The 25,143-nt window shown below is 45.0% G+C and overlaps 1 protein-coding gene across 1 annotated transcript in view; it reads left to right on the top strand.

Annotated features, from left to right (window-relative positions):
• The first annotated feature begins 2,680 nt into the window (after positions 1-2,680).
• NCK2 (NCK adaptor protein 2) overlaps positions 2,681-25,143 on the top strand; it is a 71,323-nt gene continuing 48,860 nt past the window's right edge. Inside the window, exon 1 of the mRNA XM_081907459.1 lies at positions 2,681-3,068. The gene's annotated coding sequence lies outside the window, so the exon portion shown is untranslated. The remainder of the gene's footprint in view (positions 3,069-25,143) is intronic.

The following is a 25,143-nucleotide window of genomic DNA, read 5'->3' as shown; positions in this document are numbered from 1 at the left end:
CATATAATCAAAATAAAAACAACCCAATAACCCCCCCCCAAAAAAACCCACACATTTAAAAAGGGCAGAGGACGAAGTTGGACTTACTCATGAGTAAACAAGCAAAGGCTTGTGCTGTTCCACCCTGTTCTTGGTGTTTACCGCTTCTTTTAGTGTTTATTGCTGCTGTCTACAATGCAGTTAATATTTGTATATTTTATTTAACCTGTTTTATTATTTGTTAGCGGCCTTTGCCAGACAGCCCTTAAAGATTAATTCTATCAAATGAAGACATAATTACTCAGCTTAAGGAAGTGTTTAAGATTGATAAAAAGTTAGGATTCCAGGTGGAGAAATCGAAACTGGAGACAGAACTGCTAGAACCTAAGACCAAGGTACTTTCAAAAATGTATAACTTGCTGCTGAAATGGAACACACAAGACGAATTGGTTAAATCGGCTATGATAAAGTGGGCCCAGGATATTGGGCACAACATTATGTTTGAGGACTGGGAAAGGTTATGGACCACCGGGCTGAACTTCACAGCATGTAATGCTCTGAAGGAAAATGTAATGAAAATGATATATAGATGGTACATGACCCCAGTGAAATTGGCTAAAATATACCATTCGTCTGATAACAAATGTTGGAAATGTAAGGAAAATGAAGGAACATTCTTTCACCTCTGGTGGACCTGCCCTAAAGTGAAGGCCTTTTGGGAAATGATATACAATGAGTTAAAAAAGGTATTTAAGTATACCTTCACTAAGAAACCAGAGGCCTTCCTTCTGGGCATGGTCGGCCAGAACGTGTTAAAGAAGGACAGAACATTTTTTATGTACGCTACAACGGCGGCAAGGATACTTATTGCTAAGAGCTGGAAAACCCAAGATCTACCAACACTGGAAGAATGGCAGATGCAGCTGATGGACTATATGCAACTGGCTGAGATGACTGGCAGAATCCGCGACCTGGGAGAGGAGAGGGTTGAAGAAGACTGGAAGAAATTTAAGATTTATTTACAAAAGTACTGTAATTTGGTTGAAGCCTAACAAGGAAGCCAGAGCAGAAATAACTGTCTACCATTAAATTATAATTTTTTATTTGAGTTTAACCTAAATATTGTACTTAAGAGCATAAACAAGATGATAATTTGCTTGGAAAAATTCGTTTTTAATGATGAAAGTGGAAGCGGGAGACGTGAGGGAGTCCGCAATAGAATGAAAGGATGTTATGAAACCTATTCTGTTTGTTAAATATGTATCTGTAAAAAATCTTAATAAAAATTTTTATAAAAAAACAAAAACAAATGAAGACATAATTAATCCCACCGGGTAATAAAAGGCATTGAACCAACGAAACGCGTAACATTTGTGGGTTTTCTAATATTAACAATTCAGCCCGGTATTGGCGCTGCAACTGTTTTGCACTCTTTAGACATCTGTTATCTTTGACACAGGTAGTTTTCCTGCCCTCCAGAGTGAAGGCGGTGCTTCCAGAGTGACATCACGACCTTGCCCAATCAGCCTCTTCGGAGGCTGTGACGCTGCGCCCGAAAGTTCCCTTCTTCTGGGAATGGTAACATTGGCCGGTTTCCTTTCCATTTTTGAGTTGGCGGTGCAAGTACAGCATCGCGCCCGCAGAAAACCCGACGTCTCCGAAACCGGCTCCCGTTTCTTTCTGGATCTATGCCCCCCCCCCCTCGCCTAGAAAAAACAAGCAGCATCAGAAGCACTTTCCTCCACGGGGCTGTTTTTATTTCCCACTCCCACCTTAAAATAGAGAGGGTGAGAATCACGCAGCAAACCGTGGGCGCGGATCCGAGCTCTCCATTTACGCGCGTCCCGAGTCCCGTTTTAACGGTTTCGATTCTCTTCCTCGGATAGATAGCGAATCCAGAAAGTTCGCAGGCTGGAATCGGGACAGGATTGGCAGGGAAGCCCAGATTTATAAGCTGCTCCGGGCCTTTTAAGAAACAAATCGAGGGGCAGCCTTCTCCAACGGGGGAGGGCGCAAAAATTAAAATACAGACACACATAAGGCGATGGCTGAAAAGTGTCCCCCCCAGCCAGATCTGGCGGAGTTAGGTGACCCCCCCACCTCTCTAATATTTCCACAGGGTTAGGAGGCTCCTAAGTCCCGCGCAAGGACCGGGCTACTTTTCTATGCGGCCCCGGTGCGCTTTTGCGCCCATTGCGCCCCTCCACGCGCGCGCTCTCTCCCTTCTCCAGAAGTCCCGGAGAGAGAAATAAAGAGTTTGAATCTCGGGGGTTTATTCCTATTATCATCACCACCATCATAATCAAAGCGAAAGAGTGCGCGATGCTGCTGCAGACCGAGAGCAAGAAAGCAAAAAAAAAGTCCCTCCCCAAATTAGAGAGGCGCGTAGGTGTGAAGAGCGAGAGAAAGAGGCTGCGGTTCTTGCACCGGCTGCTCCAAAAATAAAAAATCGTGTGTGGGGAGGAAGAGCAGGAATTAAAAAAAAAAGAGGGAGGGGGTTGTTGCAGCAGCAGCAGCAGCATCAGGAAGAGAAGGAGATCCTCCCAGGAGACGGAAAAGGAAAGCAGGGGAGAGGAGGGCTGCTCTCCTCCTCCCCGCCCTACGCGATCCCGGCGGCGGCAGGAAGGGAAGGGGCGGCCAGGGGAGGAAGGAGGAGGAAAAGGAAAAGAGGGAGAGGAGGGAGGGAGCTGCCTGCCTGGGCAGAGGGGGAGGGGCCCGCTGCTGCTGCTGCTGGGCTGAGCGGCGGCAGGAGCGCTGGGGCCTTGGACACGTCGAGCCGCGGGAGGAAGGCGGAGAGGAGCCCGGGAGGGGAGCGCGGAGACGCCGACGGCCCCCGAGCGCCCGGCCCGCTGGGCGAAGGAGAAGGAGAAGCAGAGCAAGCCGCGCACGGGGTCCAAGCGGGGAGAGAAAGAGGAGCAGCCGCCGCCGCCGCCGAGACAAAGAGCGGAGCCCGCCGGGGAGAGCAGCCTGCTCCTTTCCGCCTCCTCCTGCCATTATTAATCCTCCGCCCGCGCGCCTGGCCCGGGGAGCCCCGACGCGCCCGGAGGAGCGGACCACCGGCGGGTCTCCCCTTCCTCCCGCCAAGCCAGGTAAGGCGAGAGAGAGAGAGAGCCAGCAAGAATATCGCCAACTTGGAGGAGTTGAGGGGGGCGGGCTCGGGGCTTTGAAGCCCCCTCGGGGACCCCCTCTCCGCGCCCGTCCCGTGGCCGCGGGGCCTAGCAGGCGCGCCCCGTTGGGGATGCGGGGAGGGCGCACGGAGAGAAGGCAGCCTGCTTATGGACGGGCTGCCTCCGCCCTTCTTCTCCTTCTCCCTTCGGTCTCTCTCCAGCGCCGGGTTTTGCGACGGCGGGGTGGGGGGGGGGAGAGAGGCGGGGGTGGGTGGGTTAAAAAAGGATTCAACATTTTAACCCCCCCCCGTTCTGATTTATAGATCACATAAATCAAGGGGTCGTGACGGAGAGGGAGGGACTTTTCGGAGGGTGGGGGGTGGGGAAGCAGCTGCCTTCGCCTGCCCCCGCCCTCGGAACTATGGACGACTATTGTGGAATCTGGGGGAGAAATGGAAAAGGGTGCGTTTGGGAATGGGGGGGGGCAAGCTCAGGCATCTCGAAAGAAAGAAGGGACTAGGTTTCGGGTTTTGTTTTGTTTTGTTTTCAGGCGGGGGGGGGGCAGAGAGGAGGAGGAAAGAAGAGGCGGGGTGGTCCAGACGGAGAAGTGCTGGGTGTTGCAAAGCACTGCGTGGGGCGGAGAGATTGGGGGGGGGGGGAATCTAGGTGTGTGTGGGTTTTTGGGGGGGAGGGGACGATGAGGCTGGAAGTAGAGGTGGGAGTTTACTCCCCACACACCGGTCTGAATAGGAGATCATTTGCTGTTTGCAAAAAGGGGGGAGCAGGTCTAGCTTTTTTCTTCTTTTTTTTACTCCTTTGTGGACTGGAAGAAGTGAGGGAGCGGGACAGAGGGATTAAATATATGGCATGAGTGGTGGCTCTAGAGAAGTGCTGAAGGGGGGCACGGGGAGCTGTTTTTTAAATAAAGAGAGAGAAGCAGTGGCTTATACTAGTTGATTATTATTTTTTTGTATCAGGAAGCTTTTAGGCATAACGTGGATGGATGTCTCAAGAGCATTATGTTACTCCCCATATATGAAGAACAATATAGGGTGGTTGCAACAGAGCATTCTAAAGCTTCACATCTAAGTGACTAACCTGTGACCCTGCAGATGTCGCTAAACTATGACACCCATCATTTTTTATTATTATTGGTCGCGCTGGGTGGGGTTGATAGGAGTTTAGTTCAGCAACATCTGGAGGGCTTCAGGTTGGCCCCACCTGCTTTATTTAAGCACCACTATTAAGACACCTCTGCTTTTTGCTAAGTACTATTGCTACTTTTATTATTGTATGTAGATAGTCACTTAGTGTGATTATAGTCAGTCCTGAAGCTTATCTACTTGCAGTAAGGCCTATAATTGTGCATAGGCTAGATTCAGCTGAGCTGTTTTGGTTGTAATGCTTACTACTTTCTTCTTCCATGTTACAATTGATGGATCATCTTAAAACACTGAAATCTGTATTCTTTGTTAGCTTTTATTTAGCGCCATTTCAGATTTTTGTGCAGAGGCAAGCTCAGGTACACTCTGCAGGAAGCTGCAGCCAATCCCTGACAAGTACACCTGTATGATATACACGTTTGCTACATTCACATATTTAGGTGTATGCCAGTTTTGGGCAATAGCACCCTCTCAAAACATGGATTGAGAGGTGCATGCATCAGTTTGCATTGTTGGAAGTTTGGCTCAATCTAGGTTTTGTCTGTGGATATGTATCAGGGATGGGCAGAGCTGAATATTCAGATTTTAGCTTTCAGGAGGGTTTATAATATTTTAACAGCTACTTTCTCTAACGTTGAAGCACCTCAAAGGTGTTTCATAAATGGCCCTTCTCTCAAGTTGGATTTCTTGAAATCGTATTGAAAGTGTTTTGGATTTGCTACACAAGGAATTAAAGTGAGGAAGACTGCAGAATTTGCTTGGAAGAAATTATAACCATACTCCTTAATATGGACATTACTGGAATAGTTCTGCTTTGGTTTTCCCCACAGTGCCCCTGTCCAACATAGAGAAGATGATTTACTACTTCTCTAGAAAACAGGAGACCTTGGGATATATTCACGTGACTTAAATGATCATTATCTAACTGGATATCGGAGTAGTTAATATGTGTGTAAATAATAAAGCATAAAAGAGTGCACACTGCTTAGTCATCTTCACATAAATAGCCGACTCTGTTTACCTTCACTTATGTGAAAATAGCTTTGATGCTCTATAGGGAACTTAAGGGTAAAGAGTTGGTATCTAAATCAGCCATGATGGTTTTTATTATTAGCAATAGAACTCTGGAATCTTGGATTTTCAAAAAAAATTCTGACGTCGTAAATTTCATTTACTTTATGGTGGTATGTTCAGAAGATAAATCATGTCAGCAGATAAGTGTGATTTGCTATTGATTATTTTTTGCATTCATTCAAAGTATTTATAAATCACTTTTTAGACTCAAAAGCATCATATATAAAAAGGTACAAGATAAATTGAGACACATCAAATAGGGTATGATTATTAGGAGAAAATTGTTTTCTGAGGCATGCACATCATTTGCACACTTGAGAAAAGGCAGCAGTGAAAATAAGTTTGCAAGCCCCACTTAAAGGCCTGTACTTAAAAGGAGCCAGGCATAACCAGGAAGGAGCCACATAACTCTGGAGCCATCACTGAGAAGGCCTTGTCTCTTATGCATGTCAAACTTTACATCAGCAAGACTTTTGATATTGGTGTATGTGCAAGCTAACCTATTTCCAAATTGATTTAAAGGTTCATATGCAAACGTTGGGCCTGGAAACATAGCAGTAAACCTGTGGTCTCTATGATGTCCACAAAGTCTTTTTTTAGTGATCTCCCAACTCCTGTCTTCTCCATCAGGAGACCATCCCATTACAGTGCTAGGCTGAGATGTTTAAACCTCTTATGAGTGTACCTGCATGTATGATACATAAGGTGCATGTTTTGCCGGCCATTTTGGCCATGATCACCCCTGGCGTGTGGCTGGTTGGAGGGTTGGTCAGCTTTGAATGCGGCCTTTGAGCTGAAGACAGTTTGCATCAGTTGCATTGCTTATTAGAGAGGCGGCAAACACAGGTGTCACACGTTCAGATGGCCCCCACTAGCATCTGGATGCCTACATTTTATAATGACCCGAGTTTCCAAATCTCCCAGACAGTCCTGCAACACAGGTAGTCCCACCTTGGAGGAGCTGTTTCATGGGTAAGTGAGATAGGGCTGGTGTACAGGCCTGCACTGGTAAAAGGCACACCTGGCCACTGCTTTATGTTTTCAGGAGTGTGCCTCCCCCCCCCCCCCCAATATTTGGTTCTTCACTGCCCTATCCAGAACTGGTTTAATACCTCCCTATATCAGGAGTAACCAGAGGGTGTTTGCCACTGTACCGATTGTGTCTTTTTACTTACTTCCATATAGGAGAATGGGGGCTGTCCTTTTATACGAAAGCAAAGGGCCTACATTTTGAAGACTGGGTTGTGCCAAGCAGTCCTAAAAATATGTACCTCGTAGCAGGTAACTTACCTGGCCCTTCTCATACACATCCTGGCTGCCGTAATGAACATTTATTAAGAACTGTGCAGAACACTGTTGTTGGAAGTGAGGTCAGGACAGCTGTTCTGCTTTAGGAGTGGGTGTGGTGTGATGAGTGAGGATGTCATCCAATGGTCATTGTGGATTTTGGAGGAAAGGAACTCTCCTCCTCTATTTGCTCTCCTCAGATATGATTTCGCTAGTTTAGTAAATAAGGGCATATGTTCAGTGACATGTATTGTTTTGAGTCCGTTTAATGTAGCTTTTATAAAGCATAGATCAGTTCACTTGGGTGTTTCGTTTGAGTTTTTAGGGATATGTTCTAACTAAAAAACACTTTTTAAGGAATTTGGTGTGATACTTGGAATGCAGTCATGCCTCGGGTTGAATGTGCTTCAGGTTGAGCGCTTCCGGGTTGCGCTCCGTGGCAACCCAAAAGAAACGGAGCGCGTTACTTCCGGGTTTCACCGCTCACGTATGCACAGACACTCAAAATGACGTCATGCGCGGAAGCATAAACCTTAACCCGTGCACGTGCAGACGCGCAGTCGCGTCTTATGTTCTATTCAGGATGCGAATGGGGCTCTGGAACAGATCCCGTTCGCATCCCGAGGCACCACTGTACTTCACTCGGAAGGGGCATATGGCTGCAGCGGTGCAACACTTCATTAAAACCCATTTCACAGGCTTCCTATAACAAGTGCAGATGTATAGGATATGGGGCTAAGGCACTCACCAGCAGGTAACCAGATTGTGTACTCTGGAATAACTACATTGATTTTGAGGGACTTCTTTAACACCTTGTAGCTATATATGAACTTCAGATGTATATTGGTATGTGATGCTGGTTGCATTTTGTATTCTCTGTTGCGTGGAACGAATGCATTATTTTTTAAAGAAAAAGTCATGGCCTGTATATCGGGATTCATCAACTGATTTGAAAACAACTATTAAAAGTTGCTTCATGACGTTGTTTTGAAGCATGGTTTCTTTTCCAAATTTGTTTCTGTTAACTCACTTAAATTCATTAGTTCTCAATGATCCGTTGAAATGCTGTTTTATATATATATAGCCTCTAGTTGGTTACCGAACATTAGGTAATGCTTTGCAAGACATTGTCCTAGGCTACTTTTGCTCAATGATTTATTAAGCTAACAATCTAGCGCAGGTTTTTGTAGAAGGGAAATCATTTCTTCCAGCAGTATACCTTTTTTATATTACAAGTGCACCCCATGCACGCTTACTTGAAATCAGTAGGACTTACAAGTAAATTATATTTAGGACGGGTGACTGTAAAATAATAGCTACTTTACTCAAAACAATATGGAATTCATTATAAGCCATTTGAGCAGGTACCATAGTATTTCTTTGTTCTCCATCTAGCACTTAAGACACTCTTTGGTATTGATTGTTATTAAAGGGCAATGAATTGTAGTAATAGTACTATTTGATGGTTTTCATGTGGTATGGGCTGGTGAACATCTTCATGAGCGGAAGATTGAAAAGGAGACAATTTTTAAGGATAATCGGACAACAATTTGGAACTGGTAAATAATGGTATGAAGCTTGGCGATGGAGAATAGTGCCAAGAATAATGGAAATTACTGCTAAGAATAATGAATAGTATTGAAAAATGCTAGTAAATAGGTGATGGATGGGATGGGGAAAACGTTCTGTAAAACAAGAAATGAATACAAAATTAACAGAAGTATAAATAATAAAAGATGAATGGAAATAAAGCAAGAACGCTATGCTACTGACCTAGCTAGAGCTGAAACTTTTGAATCTTAAGGAGTTGCTTCACATGACATTTTTTCTACTGTGTAGTTAATTTCTAAGCAGTTTGCATCTTCACTTGAGCAGTTTGCTATAATGCATTTCTGTAAATTGGAGGGGGGGCAGGATTCCAGGAAACCAATGTCCACAGAGGACTCTCAACCTATGTTCTCAAAACAAAATAAATGCTGCTAAGGGTGATTGTGTATGTGCTTAGATTTCTTTGCCTAAAGATTGCGATTTTTTCAATGAGCAGATTATGGCCTGGTTTGCGCATAACAGTAAGCCACAGTTAAACTATGGCATTCCAGGAATGAGCAAGCTTTCTTGTGCACACTGCTCAAATCACACGGAATCCCTCTCCCTTTGCCACAGTGGGAACAGACAATCCAGGATGTTCCTTATTTCGTGAAAACCAGCACTTTGGGTTTGTTTCTCTGCAAACCATGAGAATAAGCCCGGAATAAACCATGGTTTACTTTTGTTATCTTCTTTGGATTTGAGAGAAACAAACTTTAGAGCTGGATTACGTGACATTAATCCAGCACTCTGGTTTATGTCCTCCTGAGGGAGGAAGTGTTGGATGTCATTTCAGCAGTATGTGGAGTCTGCACCTTCAGTTTGTCCCAGTAAACCATAGTTTGGCTGGCTGTGTTGCGTGAACCAGGCCCTTGGTGACAGAAACTTATTTTTCCTCTGAAGGTAGAAGCTTGGTATTATGTGGCAAAATTGTTTTGGTGTTAAAGAAAACCTGCATTGTTAGGGAGGCAATTATGTTGCGGGGAGAGGGGGAATTGTCTACAAAAGTCTTCCATGTGGGAATGTATTTCTCAAAACTTCTTGTTGCAATAAGTGCTTATGCTATTTAAGGAATTTATTGCTTGAACTAGCAAAATGAGTTTTGAACATACTTGTTGTGGTTTGCTTTAGTTTCTACAGTGTTTTAAATACTTTCAACAATGGGTTTGAAAGGCCAGCATAGCACTGTTGAGAATTGCACTGGATAGAATTTATGCATGTTTGCGCAAGCCAGAGGTAAACCTGATGTGGCCCAATTTAGATAAATAGGAGTCAAGCGCCTGAGCTCTCCTGATCTGAGTGATTACAGCACCCATGGTCTTTATTGAAATACCTCAACCGTATACAGGTTACTCCCAGGTATACGTGTGTCTTGGACTGCAGCCTTAGAATACTTTCAGAGTTAGTAGGCATGAACCGAGGAATGAGCATCCATTTTGTGTATTCTACTCACCCAGATTCGCTTGCAGATTTAATTAATTACATTTAATCATCTTGTCATGCACTGCATTATTCTCTAGTGTTTTACAGTAAACCTAAACAGATACCTTTTCTTTGGATTCAGTCTATGCTTTATGTGTTGCATTGTGATAATCTTGCCGTCTCGCAGAAGATACAAAGTATTGGATTTTCCGCTTTTATCAAAATAATAGACAGCTAATTGGAGCAAAACATTAAAATCAGGATTAGAAAATATTGCAAATTTTATGTGTCGGAGCTAGGATTTAGAAGACAGAACAGAACAGGGGGGAAACAGATTTCCAGGTGCCCAGATGATCAAAGATTTTTTAGTTTTTTGAAGCCCTACTCAAAATTTATACAGAGATGGCTCACAAGGCTTAGGCACTTTAAACAAAGTAGTCCACACTTCAGTTTGGCATGTTCGGTGAAGGAGTCTCCCCCAGTTTAACAACACTACTTTTATTTGAATTGTAAAGGTAGAACAGTGGTACCTCGGTTCTCTAACATAACCTGTTCCGGAAGACCGTTCGAGTTCCGAAACGTCTGAAAACTGAAGCTCAAAGGGCTGCTTGCACATTCAGTTGAGAAAATTGAAAAACACGCAATGGGAGCCATTTGAATTCTGAGGCGTGTTCGAAAATAGAAGCATTTACTTCTGGGTTTGGGGCATTTGGGTTCCGAAACGGTCGTCAACAGAGACGTTCGAGAACCGAGGTACCACCGTATAATGCATGCTCACTGAGACTTTCTGGTCTTTACCCAAAGGTGATGCCTCTAAGTAGACGGAATGTGGTTCCAGCCCACCTCCCGCTGCTTTTCTCAGTGAATAACTTTGCTGTATCCTCTTCCCATACCAAGTGAGAGCAGAGAAGAAACGTGAGCACTGGGTCGGTTAGCTCAAACCTTGCTTAATTCTTCCAAATGCATGGGTGCTGCCTCTTGCAGAAGACCCGGCAATCCTAAAATGTCCCCAATTCATTTGGATGCATTTTACATTCAGTATTGTTGAAACAAAGGGTACCGTTTCTCCAGTGACGAGTTTATTACATTTCTGTCCCACCTTTCCGCAGGGACCTTTATTTTCTTACAATAAGACAGTACCCCTGGTTCTTCTTCCCCCCTCTTGCCTCCGCCCATTTATCCTCAGAACATCAAACATTATGTACAGTTTAATATGACGCATGGGAACAGCCAATCAACCAACATAAGCTTGAAGCAATCAGGGAAGCAAAACGTATGCATAACTGAATAAAACAGCGAGCTAGAATAAATTTGCAGCTTTGCATATTGCTAACTAAGAATTTGTCTGATTCTGTTAGTAACAATATTTCCCGTACCCCCACCCCCCGCTGAATAATTCCTTCGTGGTTATTTGCGCCTAGTACATTTTTGTGGTATTTAGGTACTGTATCTGGTGGTCTATAAAATACTATTCTAAGTGGTTCTGAAATTTTAACTAATTCGTTTACTTGTAGGTTGTTACGGTTAATGTCAGTACAGTTGTAACTTGGATTTCAAACGCCTTGGCTCCTGAACAAATGGGCTCCCAAACGATTGGAACCTGGAAGTGACTGTTCCGCTTTTTGAACTTTTTTTTGGAAGCCAAACAGCCAACTGGGCTTCTGATTGGCTGCGGGAGCTTTCTGCAGCCAATCAGGAGCTCCACTTTGGTTTCTGAACCTTTTCGGAAGTTGAACGGACTTCCAGAATGGATTCCGTTCAACTTCCAAGGTACGACTGTATTAACTTTCGAGGAGTATTTTAGTCTGTTGATGAATCACTGCCCGAAAGTTTACTGTTATTAAGTATGGCTAAGCAAGGATCCCAAGAGTGTTCTTCTGTATATATTTGTAAGAGTGTTGATAAATTTATATCAGCAGGTATAAATCTATAGGTTGAAATGTCAAATGAAAGTAAAATAAGGTACTTTTCAGTACCATTAACACACTAAAGGTAAAGGTAAAGGTACCCCTGCCCGTACGGGCCAGTCTTGACAGACTCTGGGGTTGTGCGCCCATCTCACTTAAGAGGCCAGGGGCCAGCGCTGTCCGGAGACACTTCCGGGTCACATGGCCAGTGTGACATCGCTGCTCTGGCGAGCCAGAGCCGCACACGGAAACGCCGTTTACCTTCCCGCTGGTAAGCGGTCCCTATTTATCTACTTGCACCCGGAGGTGCTTTCGAACTGCTAGGTTGGCAGGCGCTGGGACCGAGCAGCGGGAGCGCACCCCGCAGCAGGGATTCGAACCGCCGACCTTTCGATCGGCAAGTCCTAGGTGCTGAGGCTTTAACCCACAGCGCCACCTGCGTCCCTATTAACACACTAATTACCAGTTAAAAACCCAGTGAACTCTCAAGTTAATCTGTGGTACTGTTAACAGTTGATACTTTGCAGTTGATTAGTAGAGAATCATCTTCATAGTTAGCCAGGAAATGATCCAGAATTAGAAGTTAGAGAAGACTGTGTTCTAGCCTGACAGCTGAGCATGGCAATACATTTTGTTCTCTTCACCACCTACACTTACTATGTTTGGAGGAGATGGGGGGGGGGGAATGTAATCATGTCTATTGGCTTTATAATCAGTTCAAATGCCTCCATCTTAAATACACTTTGGAAATCTTAACCCCAAAGTTGAAATGGATGGGAAAGTTTGAGAGATTTCCTGATCAAGTCTTGTTTTTATCAGAAGGTAAAATAGAATGTGCACAAAGGTACACAATGGCTGCTTTGTGCTAGTGGGAAACACTCGTGCAAGACTGGACCCCTGATTTTCACTGCTCCTTGCACCTCCTGAAAGTCGCAGCAGTATGGGATATTGTAAGGTGCCCTCGTAGGTAGGGGAGGATTGGGGAAATTGGTCGCCCCACTTTGAGTGATTGGTGGCTAGCGTAGTCCAAAGCCAATCCAATGAGCCTGATTTGCTGATGGAATGATAGGTTGTTCAGTGAACTATCTATAAAATTAGAGAAAAATAGAAAAGTTTGATGATAGGGGTATATGTCAGCTGAAGGGCACTTCCATGCTTTTTAAAATGGGAGTTGCTGCTATGGACTAATACAAGTATAATATTCCTGTATATAAGCACAATAAAAGCAAGTGGACTCAGGTGCTACTAATATAGCATTCATAGACATACCTCAAATGATCCCTTATTTAGACCAACCAGTGTATTTTTTTTATTTTAAGTATAAACTGTTAGTACTTATGCAAATTCCTAGTGATGATAGGTGTGTGTGTCAGATAGAATCCTTCTGAAAAGCTTTGCTCCTTATAAAATGTTGAGCAGAGAAAAGAATTATTCAAGATGAATAATAGTCTATATGTCACAGAGAAGATTGGGTTTAGTGTGGAAGACCCTTCTGATGGGTTGGGGTTTTGAGAAAAAGCGGCTCAAAATAAGGCGGTCTTTATTGCAACAGAATTATTAGGGTAAGTTAGAAGAATTATCTTTCATTAGATAATTGATCAGACCAGCGTTCACTGAACTGGGGAGTTAACACCAAACTCTACTTCAAGCCTGAATATTTAAAGTACAATTTTAAATATCAGGAATTTTTATTTCTGGGGGATCCTACTGCTGATAGTGCTTATAACCTTCCTGAGGAACACCTTTATTTTATTTCCTCTGCTTCCTTAAAATCTAGACTGAGAGACAGACAGAGCGTTTTCTGTAACACAGATCCTTGCATGTTTATTATTGTTATGTATTTTCTCAACAGAGTCTGAAATTGCAACACTTAGCATGTGGGGGGTTCACAAAACATTTTTGAGATGAGAAAGGGGTCTTTGTACTCATAAAGATTTGGAACCACTGATCTAGGGAGAAATGTAGGAATAATTTCTCAGCAGACGTTTTTCTGCATCGCCTTCATCATTTATTTTTGCTTGCTTGTGTTTTGTTTTTGTTTTCTGCTTAAAAGCTGCAATTTATCCTTTCTATTATTTCCTCCTCAGATCTGCACCGTTGCTGCAACTATTTCCCAAAGCACACCTATTTTAGGAACTGCCTTTATTTTTATACGGAAGTGCAACTTGGATTGTCACCTTCCCAAGTTACAATATGTTCCTGGCAGATAGCTTAATCTTACTGCTGTTTTTACGGCTTACTTCTCTTTGTAAGTGCTTTTTTGCACAGCCCTTTAAGACAAGACTAGGCAAGACAAGTCCAAGTACCTGCAAACCCAAGAAATCCTGTGGGGTGCTGTGATTTGTGCCTGGACTAGTTCTTTAATAGAAGAATGATCCTTCGAATGAATGAATGAATGACTGGCAGAGCTTTGGTTAATAAAAAGTACCATCTGAACACAGCCTTCATAAAGCTACTTGAAGGTGTACATTGTCTTGAAGGCTGAGTTAGCCCCCTCAGTGGTTGTTTTGCCACTACCGTTGTCATCCCATTTTAAGGGAAGGAGAAAGAGGGTAATATATGCATAGAACAATATACAGTGGTACCTTGGGTTACATACGCTTCAAGTTACAGACTCTGCTAACCCAGAAATAATACCGCGGGTTAAGAACTTTGCTTCAGGTTGAGAACAGAAATTGTGCTCCGGCGATGTGGCAGCAGCAGGAGGCCCCATTAGCTAAAGTGGTGCTTCAGGTTAAGAACAGTTTCAGGTTAAGAACGGACCTCCGGAATGAATGAAGTACTTAACGTGAGCTACCACTGTAACCTGAATTAAACAAAACAAGAGGTATGAATGTACTGTTAGATATACTGTATAAGCGCTAATGTAAAATGTGAAAGATTGTGATAAAAGGCAGACAGTCTTTATTGCCATGTGCACATACATGCAATGAGTTGCTGACCCATCACACAGTGAGGTTTTCTATCTCTGGTTCCCCTAGATTTTATATTCACGCTGCAACCTTCAACTGCAGTTGTACCTTGGTTTCCGAACAGCTTAGTTCTCGAACGTTTTGGCTCCCGAATGCCGCAAACCCGGAAGTGACTGTTCCGGTTTGCTAACTCTTTTCGGAAGCCAAACGTCTGACGAGACTTCCGATTGGCTGCAGGAGCTTCCTGCAATCAGAAGCCGCACTTTGGTTTCCAAACGTTTTGGAAGTCGAGCGGAGTTCCGGAACGGATTCCGTTCGACTTCCAAGGTATATTTGCAGGAGGACCTGTTGCCTGGCTCCCACAATAATTTTGAGCCCTGCTTAGATCCTCTGATTCTCCCCCTTTGCCTTTGGGCATCAAGAGAAAAGGTCACGGTGGACCTAAAGGCAAGCCTAGATTTGCCTTGTTGGCTCTCAGACAGTGACTCAGCAGTGGCTCAGAGACAGGAGGAGGTGACAGAAAGTATACAAGGCTATTGGTCTGCCCTGGACCTTTGCTGGGTCTTCAGACCTTACGGCTCTGCTCCTTCTCTCATGCCATGAACAATTTTATGAAAAGTTAGTACAGTGGTGCCTCGCAAGACGAAATTAATTCGTTCCGCAAGTCTCTTCGTCTTGCGAGTTTTTCGTTTGCGATGCACCGTTTTCCATAGGAATGCATTGAAAATCAATTAATGCGTTCCTATGGAAACCGCCTTCCCCCGACCTCTTCTGGCGGGCGGCATTTTAAAATCGCCCGGGACAGCGGAGGACTTCTCCGCTGTCCGGGGCGATTTAAAAGCCCCTGGGAAGGCAGGCAGGGGGGACAAAGGCTTTCCCGCCCCGCCGCCGGGCTTCGGGACATCGTTCTGAAGCCGGGCGGCGGGGGGAGGCTTTCCCGCCCGGCCGCCCGGCTTCGGGACATCGTTCCGATGCCGGGCGGCGGGGGGAGGCGTTCCTGCCCCACCGCCCGGCATCGGGACGATGCCCCGAAGCCGGGCGGCTGGGGGAGGCGTTCCTGCCCCACCGCCCGGCATCGGGACGATGCCCCGAAGCCGGGCGGCTGGGGGAGGCGTTCCTGCCCCACCGCCCGGCATCGGGACGATGCCCCGAAGCCGGGCGGCTGGGGGAGGCGTTCCTGCCCCACCGCCCGGCATCGGGACGATGCCCCGAAGCCGGGCGGCTGGGGGAGGCGTTCCTGCCCCACCGCCCGGCATCGGGACGATGCCCCGAAGCCGGGCGGCTGGGGGAGGCGTTCCTGCCCCACCGCCCGGCATCGGGACGATGCCCCGAAGCCGGGCGGTTGGGGGAGGCGTTCCTGCCCCACCGCCCGGCATCGGGACATCGTTCCGATGCCGGGCGGCGGGGGGAGGCGTTCCTGCCCCACCGCCCGGCATCGGGACGATGCCCCGAAGCCGGGCGGCTGGGGGAGGCGTTCCTGCCCTACCGCCCGGCATCGGGACGATGCCCCGAAGCCGGGCGGCTGGGGGAGGCGTTCCTGCCCCACCGCCTGGCATCAGGACGATGCCCCGAAGCCGGGCGGCTGGGGGAGGCGTTCCTGCCCCACCGCCCGGCATCGGGACGATGCCCCGATGCCGGGCGGCGGGGGGAGGCTTTCCTGCCCCGCCGCCGGGCTTCGGGACATCGTTCCGATGCCGGGCGGGGGGGGAGGCGTTCCTGCCCTGCCGCCCGGCATTGGAACGATGCCCCGAAGCCGGGCGGCTGGGGGAGGCGTTCCTGCCCCGCCTCCCGGCATCGGGACGATGCCCCGAAGCCGGGCGGCGGGGGGAGGCTTCAAAAGCCGTCCGGGGGCTTTTAAATCGCCCCAGACAGTCCCGGGGCGATTTAAAAGCCCCCGGTTAGGCAGGCAGGGGGGGCAAAAGTCTTTGCCTCCCCTGCCTGCCTTCAAAAGCCGTCCGGGATAGCGGGAAGCGCTTCCCTGCTATCCCGGACCGCTTTTAAAATGCTGGCGGTGGGGAGCAAAGCCTTTCGCCCCCGCCGGCCTTCCTGGACCTCTTCTGAAGTCCGGAGGGGGGGGAAAGGCTTTGCTCCCCACCGCCAGCATTTAAAAAAAGGTCCCCGAGATTTCCCTATGGGCTTTCGTCTTGCGATGCAAGCCCATAGGGAAAATCGTCTAGCGAAGCGTCGCAAAAACCGAAAAACCCTTTCGTCTTGCGGGTTTTTCGTCTTGCGAGGCATTCGTCTTGCGGGGCACCACTGTAGTTGACTAAGCTAGCTTATGACAAAGGGGAGTTAAGTTCTAGTGGCATGTCTATTTCTGCTGCCGTCCCAGTTCCAATACTGCAGCCTTTCTCAGCCTGTGGGTCCCCAGATGTTGTTGAACTACAACTCCCATCACCCCTAGCTAGCAAGGCCAGAGCTCAGGGATGATGGGAGTTGTAGTCCAACAACATCTGGGGACCCACAGGTTGAAAACCGCTGCATTATTGTGTTTAGATCTCTAGAATGTATTCTGTTGAGATTAATTGCCGGTGTGTGAAATAGCCAAATTACAACAATGGGTATTTTGTGAAGCAATACATTTTCATGTATAGCTAACAGTGACGAGTTTAATAATACACCAAAAGCCACATTCCTCTATGCTGCTGTTGTTGAAATGTAGCGATGTATCATTTCTCCTAACTACAGTCAAAACATTTTCCTGGCAAATGTCCAAGGATAAACAGCAGAAGTCAATAATCAAAGTCTTCAGCTGTGGGGAAAAGTTTATCCTGCTTAAAGTGTGTATAGGCCTCTGAAATGTTTTACTTTTAATTAAGCGAAGGACAAAACTCCATTCTCGAACAGTATCACAAGCAGTAAGGGACAGATACTTTAGCCACTGAAGGGGTCTTAAGTTGACTGTTTAGCCAATTGGCTTTTTAAAAACAAAAACCAAACTTATTGCACATCTGTTGAGTAGAGATATGAAATCCTGGGAACATTCAAGGAGGGAGATGGTCCTTACTCATTTGTGTTTCTTCTCAGAATTATTTGAAAAATTGGAAGTTTGGGGGAACACCTTTTGAAATATCTATTTTTAGAATGAGTACAATGTTTTTAAACACTTTTAAAAATGTAAAATACTCTATGGCATTGGAGAATCACAATCCTGGCATACAGCTAACTAGTCAAAGATGCATTTCTGTACCTAAAGGGTCCTGCCCTCTTCCTGACAGGAGTATAAAAAGCCGTCATCGCACATGAAGTGCCTCTTGCCTTTTTCTAGTGACTTTTGATCTAGTTTGGAGATGCTGGAAGCAAAGAGCCTGCTTCGGCTTTCCTGCTGACCTACCTCTTCCTGGTTAACCTTTTTCATGTCTCCTAATCACCCTCCTACACATTGGGAGTCAATCAGGTTATTGCCCTGCCTTGCTGGGTAATAAAAAGGTCAGAAGAAAGCAGGGCAGAAACTGCAGAAATTCTCCTCATGGGTGGCAAAACCTCAGAGGAAAAGATTCAACCATTTGGGTGACTTCTACAAGGAAGTGGAGCACAACTGGGTATATTCACAAGTTTGTGGGTATGAAACAAAGTCATTTATGGTTTTAAATAGGCCAAATGGTACCATTTTATATTTTAATTAAGTTAAAAGTGATGCATTTCATTTGTTCGAGCAACTAATAAAGTTTCGTTTGGATAAGGAAGTAAATATTGCACATATCTCCCCTACTACCCATTTTGTGTGTGTCCTCCCTCCCAACGAAATGTGGTGGGGAAATATGGGAAAACAAGTTTTTCTCCACAGCTTTAAATGTTTCTGGAGATTTTTACATTTCTACTATTAAGATGTGATTCTATCTTCCATTTTCCCATTCAGCACTTGGTGACCTTGGGCTAGTCATACTTCTCTGAAGTCTCTCAGCCTCACTCACCTCACAGAGTGTTTGTTGTGGGGGAGGAAGGGAAAGGAGAATGTTAGCCGCTTTGAGACTCCCTAGGGTAGTGATAAAGCGGGATATCAAATCCAAACTCCTCCTTTCCTTCCTTCCTTCCTTCCTTCCTTCCTTCCTTCCTTCCTTCCTTCCTGCCTTCCTGCCTTCCTGCCTTCCTGCCTTCCTGCCTTCCTTCCTTTTTCTCCCATCATCCACCAAAATTAATTTGGACTTCGTTAACGTGCAAGTAGATTGTGCCAGTTTGTCACTTAACAAATATTACTTATAAAATCTGGCAATCCCACAAATTCAGGATGGGATAGAGAGATACTTGGAATTTGTCCTTTGACAAATGATCTAGAGAAGGAACAAATGCAAATGATCAATTATTTTGGTTCACAACAAATAGTGAGCAGCGCAGAGATTATATTTAGGTGTGACAGTCCGCCTTACCATATGGAGCAAAACAGCTGTGTTCTGCAGCAAAGATAAGAAAATTTCCTTCTATTTTTATACTATTCATTGAGAAATGTGTGTGTATATGATTGGGAGAAGATGGTGGGAGGGAGAGAAAGCTGTTAGCAATCTTAGCTCTTCCCTTTTTAAACAGTGGCAGTGCCCTTGACTTCCCCAAACTTCTCACATACTCAAGTTTTTGGCTTGTTCTTTTAGGTGTAGTGCTCTTAAACACCAAGACAGAAACACAGAATGGGGAGAATACAAAACCTATTTTTAGTGGCATGCTACCACAAGCAACGGGGACGCGGGTGGCGCTGTGGGTTAAACCACAGAGCCTAGGACTTGGCAATCAGAAGGTCGGCGGTTTGAATCCCCACAACTGAGCGAGCTCCCATTGCTCAGTCCCTGCTCCTGTCAACCTAGCAGTTCGAAAGCATGTCAAAGTGCAAGTAGATAAATAGGTACCGCTCCGGCGGGAAGGTAAATGGTGTTTCCATGCGCTGCTCTGGTTCGCCAGAAGCAGCTTAGTCATGGTGGCCACATGACCCGGAAGCTCCCTCAGCCAATAAAGCGAGATGAGCGCCGCAACCCCAGAGTCGGCCACGACTGGACCTAACGGTCAGGGGTCCCTTTACCTTACCACAAGCAACAGCAGAATTTTGAGTGGTTTTATTTTGCTTAATTTTATTGCGTTGGTGGTTTGTGGGTTAATGGTTTTTGTAACTTTAAATTTCTTTATATACCACCCTGAAATCTATTTTTAGATGATGTGTGGTTTATTATCATAATTTTTAAAGAAATACATATAATGGAGATTTGTGCGATTAGCAAGTTGGTGCCTTTTGGCTGGAGTGAGGATAATTTACCTGAGGGTTGGCTTTTTTTGGTGCCATCGCCTTTGCAACTGTAATATGCGTGTTAGTCCCAAAGTTATGCTGAACTTGGAGGATCACCTGACCTGAATGATGAGACTAAAGAACCAAGTTAGTAATTGAAACTGAATCTTTTCAATAACCTGAGGCCTTGTTACATTAATTTACTGTGCTGATCGGAGTAATATGAGCACTCGAGTGTCAGATCTGAAGAACTCTGCTACAGCAGATCTCTCTTCAGGATTCCCTGATGCCTGTCATTTAGATGCCGTCAAATGTGTGCACTTCATGATGAGGGCTCTCTTTGTGAAATTCCTGTCTGTGGAAAAATTCCATTTTGAAGCTAATGGTATGTAATTTGATTGCCACTTATTGATCTTTGTCATGTAGAAAATATTAAGTTGATCAAGGATTGTTTCACTTCATCATGAATCCCTTGCCTGCCTTGGGAATAAAAGTATAAATTACTGTGCCGATAAGAGGTTTCATCTCAGTCCCTGTTCCCCCACCCCCAAATTCTATATTTCTTGAAAATGGAATTTAAAATTGAATTTTGTATATATAATTTTTCGTGTAAAACCTCAGCCACTGTTAAAACATGTACCTCCAGCACAGAGAAATGCTGCTACTTTTTGCCCAGTGTTTAAGTATGCATGAAAATTGATTAATAAGGTAGGTTCTTAACATACTTTTTAAAAAATATATCAAAAAATTGGGCCCTTGTATTAGTATTTACCAGTGGATTAATTAAAGTTCCCCATTGCAACGTGCTTTATTTAACTTGGGTTTTGAACCGCCATGGCCTTGTTCTGCTATTTGCCAGTGCAAAATGTCCACGTAAATAATGAAACTTGATATCACTTGGTATCATTTTATGCATGTTTGATATTTACTTTGTACGGTTCACATCTGTGTACAGTGACGGCCCTGTATAAATGCCACATTATTGGAATTGCGTACTTGTTTAAAATAGGTTGGGCAAATACATTGCAGATAAAAACTGGAGGTGATTTTCCAATAATACTGAAAAGGCCTGCTGCAAGGTAGGTGTTTAGTGCGAATTCGTTTTGCCCCCTCCCCTCCAAAAAAAAGTATTGTGAAAGTTGTTCCTAAATTTAGACAAGCAAGGGGATTGTGTTCCAATTAGGCAGTGAATTGAGAATGATAGATACTGCAGCTAAGAGCTTTCAGTATTGCATAGGTTGCTCTCTGGGTGGTGAGTTCCACTCCACAGTGTTCAGGTTATATAAATATTTTAATGACTTTTTTCATCCTTTACATCAAAACGGATGCTGCTTCCACCTTTTCGTTTCTCTCTTCCCTTCCCCCACTCAGTAACAGAGCTGTGATCTATTTACAGTAAATTGTCAGTACACCGTTGCTCCAGCTGTTTGTGGAGCTTGTTTTGCCTTTTAATTTCTTAGTATGTCATTGTCTTTCATATTTAAACCTCATTTCTCTTTGGTCTCAAAGCGTAAACTATTTTTCACTGTGCTTTTTGTGCAGTCTTTTTTTGAGGGAGTAACAAAGCTGCTCCGAAATGACAGATACCAGGAAGAAACAAACATTTTAATAAGCCTGCTTAGCTGAGAAGAAGATAAAATGATTGTTTCACCTGATAGGCCTTGGGGATAAAAATGCAGATGCTAAGCCACTTGTTTTGATTGGTTAAAATCAGGAAAAAGAAATCCTCTCCTCCCATGTTGATGTGAGTAAATATGGATTCCAGAAATGCTTGGAAGGATCAGGGAACTTAGAGATGTATGCCATCCACAATCTGGCCAGCATCTACCCTTCTATCCCAGGAAGAATCTATAGAAATCCAAATTCCTTTAAAGCTATGTCAATATTTCATCTTCATAACGTTCACTTTCACAGTCCATTAAAAGGAGGATTTCTTGTGGGAACAGATTGAACTAGGATGGCTGACCATAGTATTGGCTCCCTTCATCTGTATATGCACTAAGGAGTAGGTGCTTTTTAAGTTCCTTATAGCTGACAAAACTCCTCTCACCAGTGAAATGTACGGTGCTGGCTTTGTGCTCCCATTAAATCTTTACAGCTTATTTTTGAACCATTCATGTATGTCAGGGGTGGCTCCATGGCCCAGATTTGTCTTGTGGGTAAAATTTATGATAGTGGATCTGGGCTGCCCACCTGTCAAAAAAACCTGGCGTCGAAGCAGCATCAGGTACAAAATGTTTTGAAGGCCATGGGCTTCAATGCAGTTTGCAAGGTCCTTCTTAAAGGCAGTGTCGCCCCCTTCATTTTAGCAGGGGATTTCATGCAAAACGTTTCCTGAATCATGAAAGGGTTTGCATGAAATCCTGCCAAACTAAAGAGGATTTAACTCCCTGCTCATCACCTTAAATCCTGCAGATATGGTTGTGTGCCTTTGCTCCCTACTGAGAATAGGCAAGCAGTCAACTCTGGGCTTAACCCCACCCCCTGCTATTGGCTGACGTCACAAGTGATGTCACTTGATGGGCAGGTGGACATTGTTTGGAGAAAATGGCCTCATTGGCCAACAAGGACCCCTTGGCAAGCCAAGATTGGCCCACAAGCCAGAGGTTCTTACCCTCCGTGTATGCATTGGTACAAGCTAAGCTAGTCCTTTTCACTTTCAGTTCATAGGGCTGCAGAAAGTTTATGTGTAAGGGCCTAACCCGTTGTTATATGAGCCTCATGGCTGCCACTGAAAACAGCAGTCCCCTATTGCCATTATCACCTCTATTCTGGTAATGTCTAATATTTTTTGGCAAAGCATTTGAAGGGTTTTACCTCAGGAAAACATTCTGTTTCGTTAAAAACAAAAACCACTCCTCCCAACTTGAAAATGAGCACAGAGCAAGGGTTTGAACTTCATATGGACCATTGCGGTGAGAACACATGCCGCAAACTCCTTAATACTAGGCCAGACTATTTGCCCATATCGGCCAATAACGTCTCTTCCAACTGGAAGTAGCACAGCAGGATCTTGTGCAGGAATCTATTGTCTTACTTGCTGCTTGATGCTTTAAAAAAAAGAAGGATTTGACCCTATGAAAAGAACTGATGTGCAGCATGTGTTCTGCCACTGTTCTGTGGTTCATCCCTTGATATTTGAACTTGATCTTTAGAGTGGAATCTTGAGCATGTCTATAATTTTCAATCTGGTATTTCCGGCTTCAATGAATACATACGTTGGTGCAACCTTTTCAGTTTGCCAGATGGCACGATCATCCTGCCCCATGCACTGTTCCGGGGTTTCCCATAGCGCATCCCACACCCCGAGCCAATTTCAGTGGGAAAGGGAGAGCGGGAACCCCATTACACTAGTGGAAGCTCGGACTTCTACCAGTGGGACTGAATCCTGCCCATTGCATTTGCTCTCCCTGCCTTGTAAAACTAGTGTAGGTTTTGAACTTGAAGCACACATTGTCTTCCGGATTGCATTCTGGTATCTTGATGTTCATTGTTGTCATATTATAACTAAACAAGCAAATGAAATGGAACGATAGTTTGCCTGGTTTAACCAAAGGCCTCCTTTTGCTTGGTCAACATAGCATGACGTCTTTTTGCAAATTTTCCTTCCCCAGCAAGTCATATTGTGTGTTTGTGAGTTATTAGGCTGCTGGGGTAGGGACGCGGGTGGCGCTGTGGTCTAAACCACAAAGCCTAGGGCTTGCCAATCAGAATGTCAGCTGTTTGAATCTTCGCAACAGGGTGAGCTCCCATTGCTCGGTCCCAGCTCCTGCCCACCTAGCAGTTCGAAAGCACATCAGAGTGCAAGTAGATAAATAGGTACTGCTCCGGCGGGAAGGTAAACGGCGTTTCCGTGGGTTGCTCTGGTTCGCCAGAAGCGGCTTAGTCATGCTGGCCACATCACCTGGAAGCTGTCTGTGGACAAATGCTGGCTCCCTGGGCCTATAGAGCGAGATGAGCGCCGCTACCCCAGAGTCGTCTGTGACTGAACCTAATGGTCAGGGGTACCTTTACCTTTAGGTTACTGGGGTAGAAAGAGATGTAGGGTTACTGTTTTCAGAAGTAACTATACTGCTCAGCAGAGCAGCCTAATCCTGGGGCCATTGCGTAAGGGTTGGTTAGATGCAGAATTTAGTGTCTGGTGTTTGTTCATTTCTGCTATGCCCCTGGGCTACTATTCTGCTTGCTAGGAATTTGGTATTATCGCATATCACAATAAAAGCAAAACATGTAATGGAATTTTAAGAAGATAAAACACCTAGGACGTATGCTGACTCCAGAGTCAGATAAGATTTCATTCTATAACGCTTTAATTAATCTCAGAATGTTGCTGTCTCTTTAGATTCAGGGGGTGATTTATAAGCTGTTTATTAATAAAATATTCAAAACAATCTGCCTTTTTCTGAGCTTTTTATATCATCATGATTCTTTTGCTCTGGGAGGGCAAGGCAAGTTTGAGACTCAGGAATTCAGCCTGAGGATTCGGTTTTTGGAGGGTGGGGGTCGGAACTGCTATGCAGAAATGAATAGTAGTGGTGGTGGGTGAAGGCTTTCTCATGGACTGGACTTTCCTTAAGTGAAAACTGATCTATAACACAATAATAACATTAGTTTGAAAGACAGCGGTAACTTAATGAAGGTAACATAGGATCTCTGTGCATAGGATCCTAAAGAATTAATGTTCTGATTATGTACATTCACTTAGTTGGATCTATAGTGTGTTGAGGTTAGTGATTCCCCCTGCTTCAGTTTAGCATGAAACAGCCTTTTTAGGAAATTCCTTCTGAGCCTCAGGAGTGATTTTTAAGGGCTGCCATCCCCTCTGTAAGCATGGTTTGAATCATAGAATCATAAAGGACCCTGAGGATCATCTTACCCCACCCAGCTGCAGTGCAGGAAGATTCAGTTGTCCCACATGAGGATCAAACCTGCAACCTTCTTTGAAGACAACCCCATTTTTATATTTTCAACCAGTAATATTTGAGAGACTTTTTAATTCTGTAGCGGTCCTTTAGTGTGTTTAGTTTTCAGGAGGGAGACCTTGCATATTTATATGTACATACAGTGGTACCTTGGTTATCGAACGCCTTTTAAGTCGAACGTTTTGGAACTTGGACGCCGAAAACCTGGAAGTAAATGAAATGCCTCAGTTTTCGAACGCGCCTCAGAACTCGAACAGGAAACGTGGCTTCCATTTTGACTTTTCCGTTTTGAGGCTTCCGCTTTCAGTTTTCATTTTTCGAACGTTTCGGAACTCGAACGGACTTCCAGAACGGATTATGTTCGAAAACCGAGGTACCACTGTACAGTCATACCTTGGGTTGAAGTATTTTCCGGTTGAGCATTTTTGGGTTGTGCTCCACGGCGACCCGGAAATAACGGAGCGTGTTACTTCCGGGTTTCGCCGCATGTGCAGACGCTCAAAATGATGTTGTGCGCGGAAGCGGCGACTCGCACAGATGCGGGTTGCGTTCGCTTCAGGATGCGAACGGGGCT

Source organism: Podarcis melisellensis (assembly GCF_964234715.1).
Source record: "Podarcis melisellensis genome assembly, chromosome: 4".
NCBI lineage: Eukaryota > Metazoa > Chordata > Lepidosauria > Squamata > Lacertidae > Podarcis > Podarcis melisellensis.
This window is presented reverse-complemented; position numbering and strand designations above follow the sequence as displayed.